The sequence below is a fragment of the Canis lupus genome, chromosome 26 (genome assembly GCF_011100685.1).
Source record: "Canis lupus familiaris isolate Mischka breed German Shepherd chromosome 26, alternate assembly UU_Cfam_GSD_1.0, whole genome shotgun sequence".
NCBI lineage: Eukaryota > Metazoa > Chordata > Mammalia > Carnivora > Canidae > Canis > Canis lupus.
In genome coordinates, this window is record NC_049247.1 from 26,492,971 (window position 1) to 26,506,943 (window position 13,973).

A 13,973-nucleotide genomic window follows, 5' to 3' on the forward strand; every position below is an offset into this window, starting at 1 on the left:
GTGCAGCCACTCTGGAAAACTGTGTGGAGGTTCCTCAAAGAGTTAAAAATAAACCTGCCCTACCACCCAGCAATTGCACTGTTTAGGATTTACCCCAAAGATACAGATGCAATGAAATGCCGGGATACCTGCACCCCAATGTTTATTTTTTTTTCACCCCAATGTTTATAGCAGCAATGTCCACAATAGCCAAACTGTGGAAGGAGCCTCATTGTCCATCAAAAGATGAGTGGATAAAGAAGATGTGGTTTATGTATACAATGAAATATTACTCAGCCATTAGAAATGACAAATACCCACCATTTGCTTCGATGTGGATGGAACTGGAGGGTATTATTCTGAGTGAAGTAAGTCAATCAGAGAAGGACAAACATTATATGTTCTAATTCATTTGAGGAATATAAATAATAGTGAAAGGGAATATAAGGGATGGAAGAAGAAATGTGTGGAGAATATCAGAAAGGGTGACAAAACATAAAGACTCCTAACTCTGAGAAATGAACTAGGGGTGGTGGAAGTGGAAGAGGGCGTGGGGTGGGGGTGAATGGGTGATGGGCACTGATGGGGGCCCTTGATGGTATGAGCACTGGGTGTTATTCTGTATTCTGGCAAATTGAACACCAATAAAAAATAAATTTAGTTTTTAAAAAAGGAACTGGAGGGTATTATGCTGAGTGAAATAAGTCAATCGGAGAAGGACAAACATTATATGGTCTCATTCATTTGGGGATTATAAATAATAGTGAAATGGAATAAAGGGAAAGGAGTAAAAATGAGTGAAAATATCAGTGAGGGTTTCAAAATATGAGAGACACCTAACTCTGGGAAATGAACAAGGGGTAGTGGAAGGGAGGTGGGTGGGGATTTTGGGTGACTGGGTAATGGGCACTGAGTGGGGCAATTTGCGGGATAAGCCCTCGGTGTTATGCTATATGTAGGCAAATTAAACTCCAATAAAATTTTAAAAATTTAAAAAATATAATAATAAACGCTTCTTAAACACTAACTTCTATAAATATCTCTCAGAATACTTGTTAAATATTGATCTATAAATGTGTCCTGTGCACCTACCAGCCCTTCAAACCAGCTCCACTGTCCTCTCATCAGTGATGCTTGACATGATACACGCTTAACTTTCAGCTTTTGTGGTAACTTCTCTGGTGACACATTAATTGGCTATTTGTGCGCATGGTTGTCCTTCATAGGGAAGCATCACTTCACAGAATGAGACCAGAATAATCATGTGCAGTGTATATGAATCATGGTATCTAGAGTTCAGACACGGGGGTGTGGACAGGGCCCTGGTGAGCTGGTGAAAGCCCCGGGCTCCCAGGGCTTTGATCCCAGATGGGGTGTGTGCCTATGACCAACAGGGGAGGTGTGGGCCTGTGGGCCCTACATAACTGTTCAGTGAGGACCCTTCACTCAAGAAAGCCTGGGTATGTGTGCTGGGCCCTCTGCTCACTGATGGGGTCTCAACAGCTGTGTCCTCTCAGGCCTGGAGGAGTGCCCTGAGCAGGGACTGAATGTGGTCTCAACAGATGTTTCCTCCAGGGTTCTCCCCATGGGGGAAGCCAACTCCCAACTTCCACAGTGTGGTGTGAGCTGAGCTCCAGCACCAGGGCTCAGGAAGGGGCTGGGAAATCAGTAGATGGACTTCATTTGTGTGGACACCCTCTAGTAGAAAATAAAGAGAGTAAAAGGAGACATCTGCAGATGCCCATCTGGTGTGGGGACGGTCACAATGTCCTGGACTCCAGTCTCCTGATGTCCTTCTCTCAGTGCACAGGTACAGACAGGCCTCACATACCAGGTCCCAGTTCCTAGGCTCCAACAGCCCCTATGGCTCAGATGTTGGGAAGTTTTCCCTTGTCTTTGCTCCATTACCCATCAGTGTCTGTGTTTGCAGGTCCCTGTCCCAGCCTTTGCCCTCCCTCTTTGCATCTCCTGGAAGAACAGTCAGATCCACCTGCACCCAGAGCAGTGGCCCCTGTGTTGGCAGCTACTACATACACCGGTTCCAGTGGAAGCCACGGAGCCGTCTCCATATCTCCTGTACTACTACTCAGACTCAGATGAGCACCAGAGCTCTGGAGTCCCCAACTGCTTCTCCTGATCCAAGGATGCCTCAGGGAAGGCAGGGCTCCCTCATCTCTGGGCTACAGGCTGAGGACAAGACTGACCTTTACTGTCTAATCCAAAACAATAATGTTTCTCACAGTGACACTGGCAGATAAGGACATGGGACAAAATCCTTCATCTCGGGATCTCTGGGTGGCTCAACGGTTTGGCGCCTGCCTTAGGCCCAGGGCGCGATCCTGGAGACCCGGGATCAAATCCCACGTCAGGCTCCCGGTGCATGGAGCCTGCTTCTCCCTCTGCCTGTGTGTCTGCCTCTCTCTGTCTCTCTCTGTGACTATCATAAATAACTAAAAACTTAAAAAAATTTAAAAAAATCCTTCATATCTTCAGATTCTTCTTCCATGAAAACTTAAACTTGTAATATAAGATATATATATATATATATATATATATATATATATATATATATATACTGTGTACTTACAAGTGCCACCTGGTTCATAATGAGTTTATTCTCAATTATCTCATCAGTGTCTCTATGTCCTCAGGAAAAAAAAAAAACTAAAGAAAAATAAAACAAAACACTTCAATGTTGTAACATTCATGTTACCTGGGTTTCCAAATGTCATAAAACTGGATTCTCTGCTGGTAAGTGTTTTTCTCCTGAAATGAGGACAAATAGCCTTTCTTTGACTTTATCCTCCCTCAGAGGTCTTGGACCATCTAAGCAGAGGGTGCAGTCCTCCCCAGCATGGATTCAGCACCTCTAGTGCTCAGAGCAGAGCCTTCCCTTCCCTCCCAGGCTCCAGTGCTCAGAAGTGGCCAATGTTCACTGTGTCTTAGGCCTGAGCACTAGGATCTGGGATGCTGTGTGAGGACACAGGCCCTGGGAATTCCATTCTCAGAGCTGGACAGGATCGTTTGCTAAGCACCTGAGGCTTCCATTGTGCAGTGGAAGAGAAGGGTTCAGTCAAAGAGGGAATTTGGGACCATGAACCATTTTATGGGATATGAGATTTGGGGGATGTTGCACCATTACTCGGAAAATGCTCAGCATGCATTAGTGAAGTTGGGTGATGTGGGTGCGTGAATGAGCTTCTGCTATAGCTGCCAACAGGTTAATGGGGACTCCTGTGAGTGGGTGTCCTAAGCCCAAAAGTACTGACTCTGTCTCCTTCTTTCTTTAGTCCCATTGTAGCTTTTCCATAATCCAGGGATGTGGGGGCTGTGGACGTCAAGAGTAAGAACTCTCCCATGTGTACATGTTTCCCTCCCCTAGGGAACATCTTGATGAGCCCAGATCCAAGGCCACCTTCTCTTGCACAAGAACACTAGAAACACAGGGGTTACCCTGGCATTGGTACCACAGCTCCCAGGCAGAGATCCTACATTGTGACCCAGAACAGCATTGAGGGACCAGCCAGGGGTTCATTCATCATTTTCCAGATCCAAGTGTGCTGACAAAAACAACTTCAACCACCTTGGGTTGCCGCCTGAGGAGAGATTGGTCATCCTTGCTGTAGAGCAGCATACTACCATTATCACACAGAGAACTTCTGTTTCCTGGGGACGTGTGTTAATGTCTATCCTCCACGTCTTATGCCATCACTCCCCTGTCCCTGCCTGTGACCAACACAGGCTCAGAATCGGGCTACGAATGCTTTGTATCTTGCAAGAAAGAGAATGATTGATAGTCCAGACTTTTTTAAATATAAAAGGTCAATGAAAATACCTCCTTTTGAAGATATTCATCTCCCAATGAAAAAAAATAGTTACATGGATTCCAGAACCGATATGACCCCCACTGTTGCTGGACTGGAATGAGAAGAAGGGCAGTTGTATGACCCAGGAGAACCATGTGGCACTCTGCCCAGGCCCTGCCTATCCCCTGGTGCCATCCTAAGAATTTAATGGAATTCCCTGAGTCCTGGAATCTTGGTGATATAGATTTTCTCATATATTGGAGATTTGCAAGCTCCAGAATCCATGGGTCATGTTTTCCCAGTGAGCAGATGCGAAAAGACCCATTACCAAAAAGGTACACAGAGTACTATTGCACATGTGTAAAGATTTCCCACATGATACTTCACTGGAGGATTATACACTGAAGCAGTGAGGTAGCACCAGACTCTCATCAGCATGGCGAAAATTCAATACGACATCAACATCAGATGGTGCCCAGGATGTGGGGCAGCAGGAACTCTCCTTCAGTGCAAGGGGGGATCCCCAATGCCCCAGCCACTTTGGAACATGCCTGGGCAGGTTCTTGCAGAGCTAAACAAAATCTTAGAGATAAAATAAAAATCCATGCTCCTCAGTAATTCTATAAATTAATTACTTGTGTTCACCCAAAATATGTCCCTAAATATTTATTCTTATTTTACTGATGATTGCCAATAAAAATCCATGCTCCTCGGTAATTCTATAAATTAATTGTGTTCACCCAAAATATGTCCTTAAATATTTATTCTTATTTTATTGATGATTGCCAAGCCCAGAAAACAACAAATATGTCCTGCAAATGGTGAATGGGTAAAGAAATTCTACTATGTCCACACATGGAATGTGATTCAACAATTCAAAGACATAAATTTTCAGGGCAGAGGAAGACATGGGCGAGACTTCCATGTATATTTCTCAGTAAAAGAAGCCAATCTGAAGAGACTAGATCAGTGCGCATGGAGGAATGCAGGACAGGAGCCCTGGGCTCCAGCTCAGCCCAAGGTCCACATGTCTCTTGCATCCACCAGAGAGCAGTGGTGCTCCCTTGTACATCCCCTGAGAGTGTCTGTCTCTGGGCCTTTTGCAGGTGCTCCTGTGTCACTCCTGGGTGAAGCCCTACCCACGAAACCTATACTCTCTTTTGCTCAGCTGGAGCCCTGGCTAAAGTCAAAGGAAGAGCTTGCAAAACCTTAGGAAAGAGGAAAGTTTGCATGAGAACCCTCCCCTCCAAACGTATTAGGGGAGCACAGAAAATGGGTTGGTAGGCTAGGTTTGGATGTGGGGCTCAGGATCCAGAGTTGGGCTGTCTCTACCCTGTTCCTCACATTCCTCCCTCACTGCATAGGTAATTTCCACACACCCTGCGCAACACAATTATATCCCGAGTAGGTCCGCTGAGTCGAATAACAAAGTCTCCATTACTATGATTTTGCTCTAAGTCCTTCTTATTGCATTCCCAGGATAGAGGACAGATGAGATAAACGGACAGATTTATGACACCCAACAAAACCTGGGTGATTGTTCACCCAGGTCTGATTGTTGCAAGGTCTCCTCTCAAGTGAGTCCTCACCACCAGAAACAAATCCCCCTCAGGGAAATGATCTTTCAGGCACCTGACTTTTATTTCTAGGATCAACTCCAGGGAGAACCATCCATCAGAAGTCACAAGAAGAAAAGGGGAAAAGTGTCTTCTTCTCTCTCTTCTCTGTACAATATCCTTGACTCTGCAGTTTCTGGATTTCTCTGTGCTTCCAGAATTCAAAGTAAGCCTGTGCTCACCCACCATCCTCAAGGTCACAATCTCCGGAATGCAGATCCCAAGTCACCAGGAAACACCAGCAACATCCTGTATAACTGGGATCCTGTAAGTGGGGCATCCAGGACTTGCCCTGAACACCTGCTCTCCTGGAACAAGGCTGATTCTCAGGAATCCCAAAGGCATCTCTGTCCCTATGGGCAAATCATCCCCTGACCATCCCTGGGCTCCAGTCAGCACCTGAGGCTGATCAGTACATTGATTCTGGGAGCCCAGCGTCAGTACTATTCTCACGGTTCTCAAAGTCCATGGTGACGTGGAACACACCCTCCCTGTACTCTCAGGGCTGGACTGTCACACCCTGAGTCACCCCCCCTGACACCTCCAAAGAGGCTGGATCTCTGTGGAGAAAACTCCTTTCGCAACTCAGGACCACATGATCTCCCTTATCTCCACATCTCCACCAGAAACATCTGGGACCTTTGACAAAAACTTTGGGGTGCAGCTGGCCTTGATATTGGAAATCCCTTCTTTTAGTTGCGGGTGGCTGGATGAGCAAGAAATCTGTCCTGAACATAATGGGTACCAGGCAGAGGGACTATAGCTGTGTCCACCCCAGAGTCAAGTCTGACCTCAGATTGCTCTGCCCTGGAAGCTCTGTGTGTGTTTGGTGACTCCATGGCTGACACGGCTCTGAACTTTGTAGTCATAGGCTCTCCTTCAGTTTCCTTAGCCATCACTTTGGACTTCTCTGCTTGTAGAAATAAAAACACAATATTAAACTTATGACCAAAAATCAGAAAGATGATTTTATAAAAATGTTGTAGACTCCTTTTCAAGCAAGAACAGAAGGCCTTCCTTTACAGTTGTTGTTGCATCCAATTCCTTAACCAGACTTTTCGTCCATATTCTCTCTGCACTAAGCACAGATCTGGGAAAGGTGTTTAGTGATTCCACCTGCAGCCTCACAGTGACTTCGCCGCTGAGTTTATTTATTTGTTTATTTATTTTAAAGATTTTATTTATTTATTCATGATAGTCACAGAGAGAGAAAGAGAGAGGCAGAGACACAGTCAGAGGGAGAAGCAGGCTCCATGCACCGGGAGCCCGATGTGGGACTCAATCCTGGGTCTCCAGGATCTCGCCCTGGGCCAAAGGCAGGCGCCAAACCGCTGCGCCACCAGGGATCCCTGCCACTGAGTTTAAATCAATCTCCCTGAGAGGCATATTGTGTGAAGGAGCCCACATCCCTTTTAAATGCCCAGTTGACTGAGGGGTGACTCACACATCACTCTTTTTCCTTGGTCTCTGTCACAGCAAGTTCAGCAGTCACTCCTGTCTGACAAGAACTTCCAGCATCTTTGCCCCTTGTGCTATGATGTCAGCGACACTCGCAACCTCACCTGTCTGGGCTCCTGCAGTCTTCTGACCATGTGCTAGGAAGACAGTCCCTAGGAGGGAGTCCCTGCCCACTGTGTGTGGGAAACTACGGTGACAACCAAGTGCAAGTAGAGACAGATGACAAAGATTCTCAGTATATTATCTACTAGGAATGAATTCAAAGGCTTCTACACAAAATGTGGACAGATTATTCCATCTCCTCATTGATGTACAAACCTCCGAGGAAGGAATCCTCTAGAACTCAGGGAGGAGTCACATAACAGGAGAGAACACAGCATCTCACACGGAAGGTTCCAAATGTCCATAGAGACCCGTCACTGCTCTGGACTTGATCCTGATCCAAGAATAGTTTGCATAGAGACACCACCTCAGTTCTGAGTGAAAAACACCCAAGAAGCTATGGACACATTTACCCATGAGAAGTCTAAGTAAAGCAGAAAGTTTGTCCTCTGGAAATGGGAGGTTACATAAGGGGATTCTGGACCTGGCCCTAAAGCAGTGGACAGAGCAGTGAGGAGGCACCCTTTGCTTTAGATGGACTCTGATCACCAAGTCACCCAATAGTACATCTGGGATTGGACACCAGGGGCTGATGGGGTCCACTTCTGAAGAGTCAGGGTGATTATAGCTGGGACCTGCCACCAGGCACTGCCTGTGCCCTCTGCTCAGGGATCACAGCTGGGACCTCCCTACCTCAGGTTTCTACACAGCACCTCCCCTTCCCTGCCCACACCCTTCACATCCCCAGGCTGGGGGACTTGACCCAGGGCCACTGAGGGACCAGAAAACTGGGGTCTCATTTGCATGGAAGGGCCCCTCCCTCTCCCAGAAGATGAAGAGGGGAAGGTAGAGATGAGGGGAGGCTCTGCTCAGCTGTGGGACCACAGAAGGCAGGATCAGTGAAGACCTCCACCATGGCCTGTTCCCCTCTGGTCTTCACCCTCCTTGCTCACTTCACAGGTGAATGGATGTGGAGACCGTGAAGGGGGCCTGGGAGGATGTGTGCCATTCTTCAATCTTCTCTTGTCTCCAGATCCCAGCATCATCCTCTCTTCGTCTCTCCCCCTTACAGGGTCCTGGTCCCAGTCTGTGCTGACTCAACCGGCCTCTGTGTCTGGGGCCCTGGGCCAGAGGTCACCATCTCCTGCACTAGGAGCAGCTCCAATGTTGGTTATAGCAGTTATGTGGGCTGGTACCAGCAGCTCCCAGGAACAGGCCCCAAAACCATCATCTATAATACCAATACTCGACCCTCTGGGGTCCCTGATCGATTCTCTGGCTCCAAATCAGGCAGGACAGCCACCCTTACCATTGCTGGACTCCAGGCTGAGGACGAGGCTGATTATTACTGCTCATCCTATGACAGCAGTCTCAAAGCTCCCAGGGAGCTCCAGGCTTTGGGGGAAGTGAGACAAAAACCTACTTACCCATCTCCAAAGTGAGTGAGCGCCCCAGCAGCTGCCTGCTTAGGCTCCCCCTAGGTTTCTGCTTATTCTTTAGTGGATGCTCAGGTCCAGGTGCATCCTGGGGTGCCTCCTGGGAATGGAGTCTCCTTCATCGTCTCTGACCTCAGAGTCACTCAGATTAGCCCCTTTTGTACACAACGAGTCTTAAACAATACTGAAAGTTTTGTCCTCATGAGCTGGGCCAGCTTCTTCTAGACTAGTGAGCATTCACTTATCATCTACTGATGTTTCAGTAAATGAAACACTCATAAGTCATGAGGCTGTCATGGTCCTTCAGTCCGTCCCTGCTCTGCTGATGCACGTGTCAGCGCTCTGTGCAGCTGGGATCATTATTCCCTTAGCTTCAACCAGATGACTAGTTCTCGTTATTTGATGTTGCATTGAACACATAAATCAATGCCATTCTGAAAATTATATAAAGTAAAAAAAAATCTTTCTAGAGAAAAATCCTGATATGTTTGTTTATGGATTTTTTTTTCATATTCACCTCAGGTGAAAGCATTAAGAATCTGCACACTAATTTTTAGACCAGCTTTTTATAAAATGACCAGAATTGAGGTAAGAAAAACATCCTCCATCATTATGAATATTTGTAAAGAGTGATATTAATCAACATTTAAAGGAAATAAGTTTTGAAGTTCAAAAATATGCATGAGTATTAACTGCACATTTTTTTATTTTTTATTTTTTATTCATGAGAGACAGAGAGAGAGACACAGAGAGAGAGAGAGACGCAGAGACACAGGCAGAGGGAGAAGCAGGCTCTGTACAGGGAGCTCAGCACAGGACTCGATCCCAGGATTGCAGGATCATGCCCTGTGCCGAAAGCAGGTGTTAAACCACCGAGCCACCTGGGGATCCCCTAACAGCACATTTCATAGGGAAGAACAACATATAACAGGCTACTTTCCACATCATGGGAATTTCATCATATTGTGGAAGAAGCGATAATCTAGATGTGGTAAGGAGGCCAGGGATTGACATCAGGTGGAGGAAGGGGGAGGGTGAGTGTGTGAGGTGACTGTATTCGTGGTGATGCCACCTTCCTACTCGTCCCTGTGATGGTGGCCACACCACACTGCTGTGCTGTCACAGCTCAGTAAACTGTACCCCAGAGCGACAGCTCCTTCGTGCAGGCAGAGGATGTCATCTAGGTTTCTGGGGGCTGTGATGGGGCAAAGGGTGACATCATCCCATCCACTGCTCCAAGTAGGTGTGACCCTGTGTCCCTGAACAGGGAGGTCAGGAAGGAGGGGACCTGAGGAAGATCGAACAGACAGTTTGAAAAGAGATCAAAGATACTGCACATGAGCCCCATAGTCCAGATGACAGTGTGTGTCCCCTGGGCTGAGGGTCAGTCATTGTGATGTGTTGGAGACCTTCCTGGGATTGAACCACGACCTCCATGGCCACAGACAGCGGGGGCCAGAATTGTCCCTTCAGGAACAGAAGGTCCTGTGCTGTGAGGGTCTCAGCCACTCCAAAGCCAATGTCAAGGTCGCACCTGCCCTTGTGGTTCTGGTGAAGAAAGCAGGAGGTCCTACAGCTACAACTCAGGAAACTTGTAAAAGTAAGGGTCAATTAATTATAAACCAGTAAATTACAGAACACAATTGGGGCAACAGACAGAGGTCATCATAAAGACAGAGCGAGCCTGTGGCCTCCCCACCAGGAGTGTGAACAGAGGCTCAGCTGACAGAGGAAGGGGCTGGGATCAGAGACAGAGACAGAGAGAGACAGAGAGAGACCAGGGTTGGGTGACAGACACCGGAGTCCACGGGGGCAGCATTGTTGATGTCTTCGTCCATCTGCTTCCTGCCCTGGGGACGGACAGGCTGACCCCATGCCTCACTCTAATCCTACAGAAGAAGAGGGGCAATGGGGACACCTGGAGACACTCCTTAGGGAGGAGCCACAGTAGGGGTTTCTGAACAATTTGGGGCCATGAGGTACAGCCTTAGGAAGGCTGGGTGTGACCTAGGTGTGGCCTGTCCTCTATGCCCAATAGGTAGAGGATCCACAGCACTAGAGTCCATGAAGCTCTGCTCTGGGGTCATGTTCACTCATCTCATTTAGAGCAAACAGGGCTGGGGCAGCAGGATACTGGGTGCCTGTCCCTGGAGCCCATGGCATGCTTGCAGCTGGGAAGGCAGCCCCTGCATGTGTCTAGGTCCAGGGCCCACCTGCTGTCAGCCCAAGGCTCCCAGACCTTAGGGGAGTCCACCCAGGCCCTTCCATGACATCAGGAAGAGGAAGTGGGAGTGGGGAGCTGTGACCAGAATGCAGTGCTCCTCCCCCAGGGGGACGAAGGGATGAGAGAGACTGCAAGCTCTGCCTCCCTGTGGCTGGGGTCCTGGAGGTGTGCAGGCGGGTGCAAAGGTTGGGGTTCTCCTCCATCCCCACTTCTTAATGACACCTGATGTCCAGGCAGTGCAGCCTGACCTTGGACATTCAGCTTGTTCTCCTCCATGACCCCTCCTTGCCCTGGGTTTAGAAGGTCTGCAAACATCCCTCCCAAAACACACTCACTGTCCTCAATCCTCCCTGAACATTCCCTTGAGGGACATGAAGAGGGGAAGGTCTCACCTCATCGGACACACGGTTCACCCCTGAGGACTCGCAGCAGATGGGAGGACTCACTACCCCACATGCTCCAGGGACGCTGCAGGGAAAGCCCCGGGAGCCCGCCTGGTTTGAGGGATCAGGCCTGCAGGACTCCTGTTCCCCATCTTGCACTGGGGGAGGAGATCCAGGGACCCAACTCAGGTTCCTGCCCCCCCTACACGACCACACCCACCCTGAGGTCTGCTCACCGGCCTGCACACCCTGTCTAGGTCTCTCCTCCTTGTAGGGTCCTGGTCTCAGTCTGTGCTGACTCAGCCACTGTTAGGGCCTGGGGCCCTGGCCAGAGGCTCACTCTCTCCTGCCCTGGAAGAGTCCCAGTATTGGTGATTATGATGTGAAGTGGTACAGGCAGCTCACAAGAACAGACCCTAGACTCCTCATCCATGGTGATAGCAATTGATCCTCGGGTCCCCAATCACTTTTCTGGCTCTGTTTTTGGCATCACTGGCTGCTTGACCACCTCTGGGCTCCAGACTGAAAAATAGGCTGATTACTAGTGCTTATCCAGTGATCCAGGCCTGTGGGGCTGTTAGAGAAAAACCTGCTATTCCCACAGCAGTGGGGCTCCCTATGCTGCCCAGACTTCCTGGCAAAGTCAGCTGTTTCTTTCTCTTTGGCTGAACTCCAGATCTGAGGCTCACCGCAGAGAATTTTGCATACAGTTCTGTCCCCATTGGCTTAAAATCTATCTCCCAACCCTGTCCTTGGCAGCAACATATGGGGAATTTTATCAAAATGAATTGAAATTCCTGGTGCCAGGGACTGGCTAGACAGCGGACAGAGTCCAGTATGTAAAGGAAGAACCAGGGGCACAGAATTCAACTGCATCTGAGTCAAGACACGTCAAGAAGGTCCAATATGTGTCCTGAGACTGAAACCTCCCATGAATAGGCCCCCAAATTCTCATCTACTATGATGGTTAGACCCTTGGAGCATCTGGTCAACAGCAAATCTCGCTCTCTGGCCATCTGTGGGCTGAGGACAGATGATGAAGGGACCCCCCACTAAAGCTCCTGTGACAGCATCTCAGGGCCCATGCAGATCCCCTGGCTTGTCAGAACTGAGATCAGAACCCTTTCCTCATCTGGCAGAATGGGTCTCCAGGTGTTGGTGATGCTCAGCCTCATCAGCTTTTGCTTCTGATGCTCTTGCTACTGCCACCATCAGCCCATGTCTTTCCAAGGACACCACGTGGGAATGAGGGCTCCTCCTTCACTCCCTTCCCCCAGAACTCATAGCAGCCCCTTCCTAGACAAGGGGTCTCAGAAGACACAGAAGGGCTATGTCTCCCATTTGGTTGGGACACAGAATCTCTTTGGCCTCAATTCAGAGACAAGGAGTGGTAAGCCCACTGTGTTCATCTCTCACCCGACATCTTTTTTTTTAAATATTTATTTATTTATGATAGTCACACAGAGAGAGAGAGAAAGAGAGAGAGGCAGAGACATAGGCAGAGGGAGAAGCAGGCTCCATGCACCGGGAGCCCGACATGGGATTCGATCCCGGGTCTCCAGGATCGTGCCCTGGGCCAAAGGCAGGCGCTAAACCGCTGCGCCACCCAGGGATCCCTCTCACCCGACATCTGAGGAATCTGGGGTTCCTATCCTTGGTCATTTACCTATTTGTTCAAGTTTCAATGCTATGCTATCCTCCCATTAGTCTTCAGGGGAATGCCTATTTTTTTATTTCTGCTTCTTATGCTCCTGCTGCTGATGCCATGGACTGAGGTGCATCCCAGGGAACCACATGCAAAAGAGGCTCCTCCTGTCCCTTCTGTCCTCAAAGCTACTCAGAGCAGCCCATTTGTAGACAAAGAGGCTTCATGAAAACAAAAATTTCTTGTCTTCATCAGCTGGGGACCAATTACTTCTAAGCTGATTTATATTCATTCTTTTCTTTGTGATTTGAATTAATTGAAATAAATTATTTTGCACTTGAAAATATCATGGGACCTCAGCTGTACCCAAGAAGTGTTATTTTAATCTGATATTATTATCTACATGAGTATAACTGGCACTGACCCGTTTCTAATCTTGGGGTGTTTTCTAAATAGATGCCAGTGTAAAATTAAATAAATACATCCAAACATCTGCCACAGGTAAACCTCCATGTGAATAATTACAGCAGATTCATTCACAATCACTAAAAACTGCAAGTGCCTAGAAATCCACAAGGGGATATTAATTCCAAGTTTGTATCTAATCACCCAAAGCTGGGACCGACTAAGATGTTACCCAGGAAGGGGCCCACATATAAAACATGATATGTTCATTGTAGGATCACAGTTTAATCACATTTTAGAAGAGGCAAATCTTCCAAGAGAAGGCAGACACCTGCTGTCCCTGGGGTCTACAGAGGAAAAGGGGTTGAACATGTGGACAGTCATCTTCTTATGGCAGGCCCATCAGACCACTACATTTATGCTTCTGCGATTTTTTTTATTTTCAAGCATAAGCACGGACAGCGAGTCATCTTTAGTAAGAATGGTGTCACCCACACTGACCATGATATTTTAGCGGAATTCATGTTATCCCTTCCCTCTGAGTCCCAGGCCTGTTCACAACGTCCCCTCACCTACCACAGCTGCCTTTCCTGGCTGGCACGTTTCCAAACCAAATACACGGGACTCCCCGAATTGGAAACTGAGACTAGCAGCTCTGAAGAGGGCAGTGATGTGTGCAGAAAGCAACCCTGGGCTCTGGCTTCAAGGCAGGAGCCCTTCCAGATCGAGTGGACACATTTCCTGCCATCAGGGGGCAGTATGGGTTTGGGAGGTTCAAGATCCTGAGGGATGCTGGCAATGTCCCTACAGGCTTGTGAGGGTCAGGACCCTGCTCAGATCTGTCAGGTGTGTGATCTGATGACATCTGTGATCAGTTATGTCTGCTGCCCTGGCTGAAGCACAGGGACAGTGAGTAGGA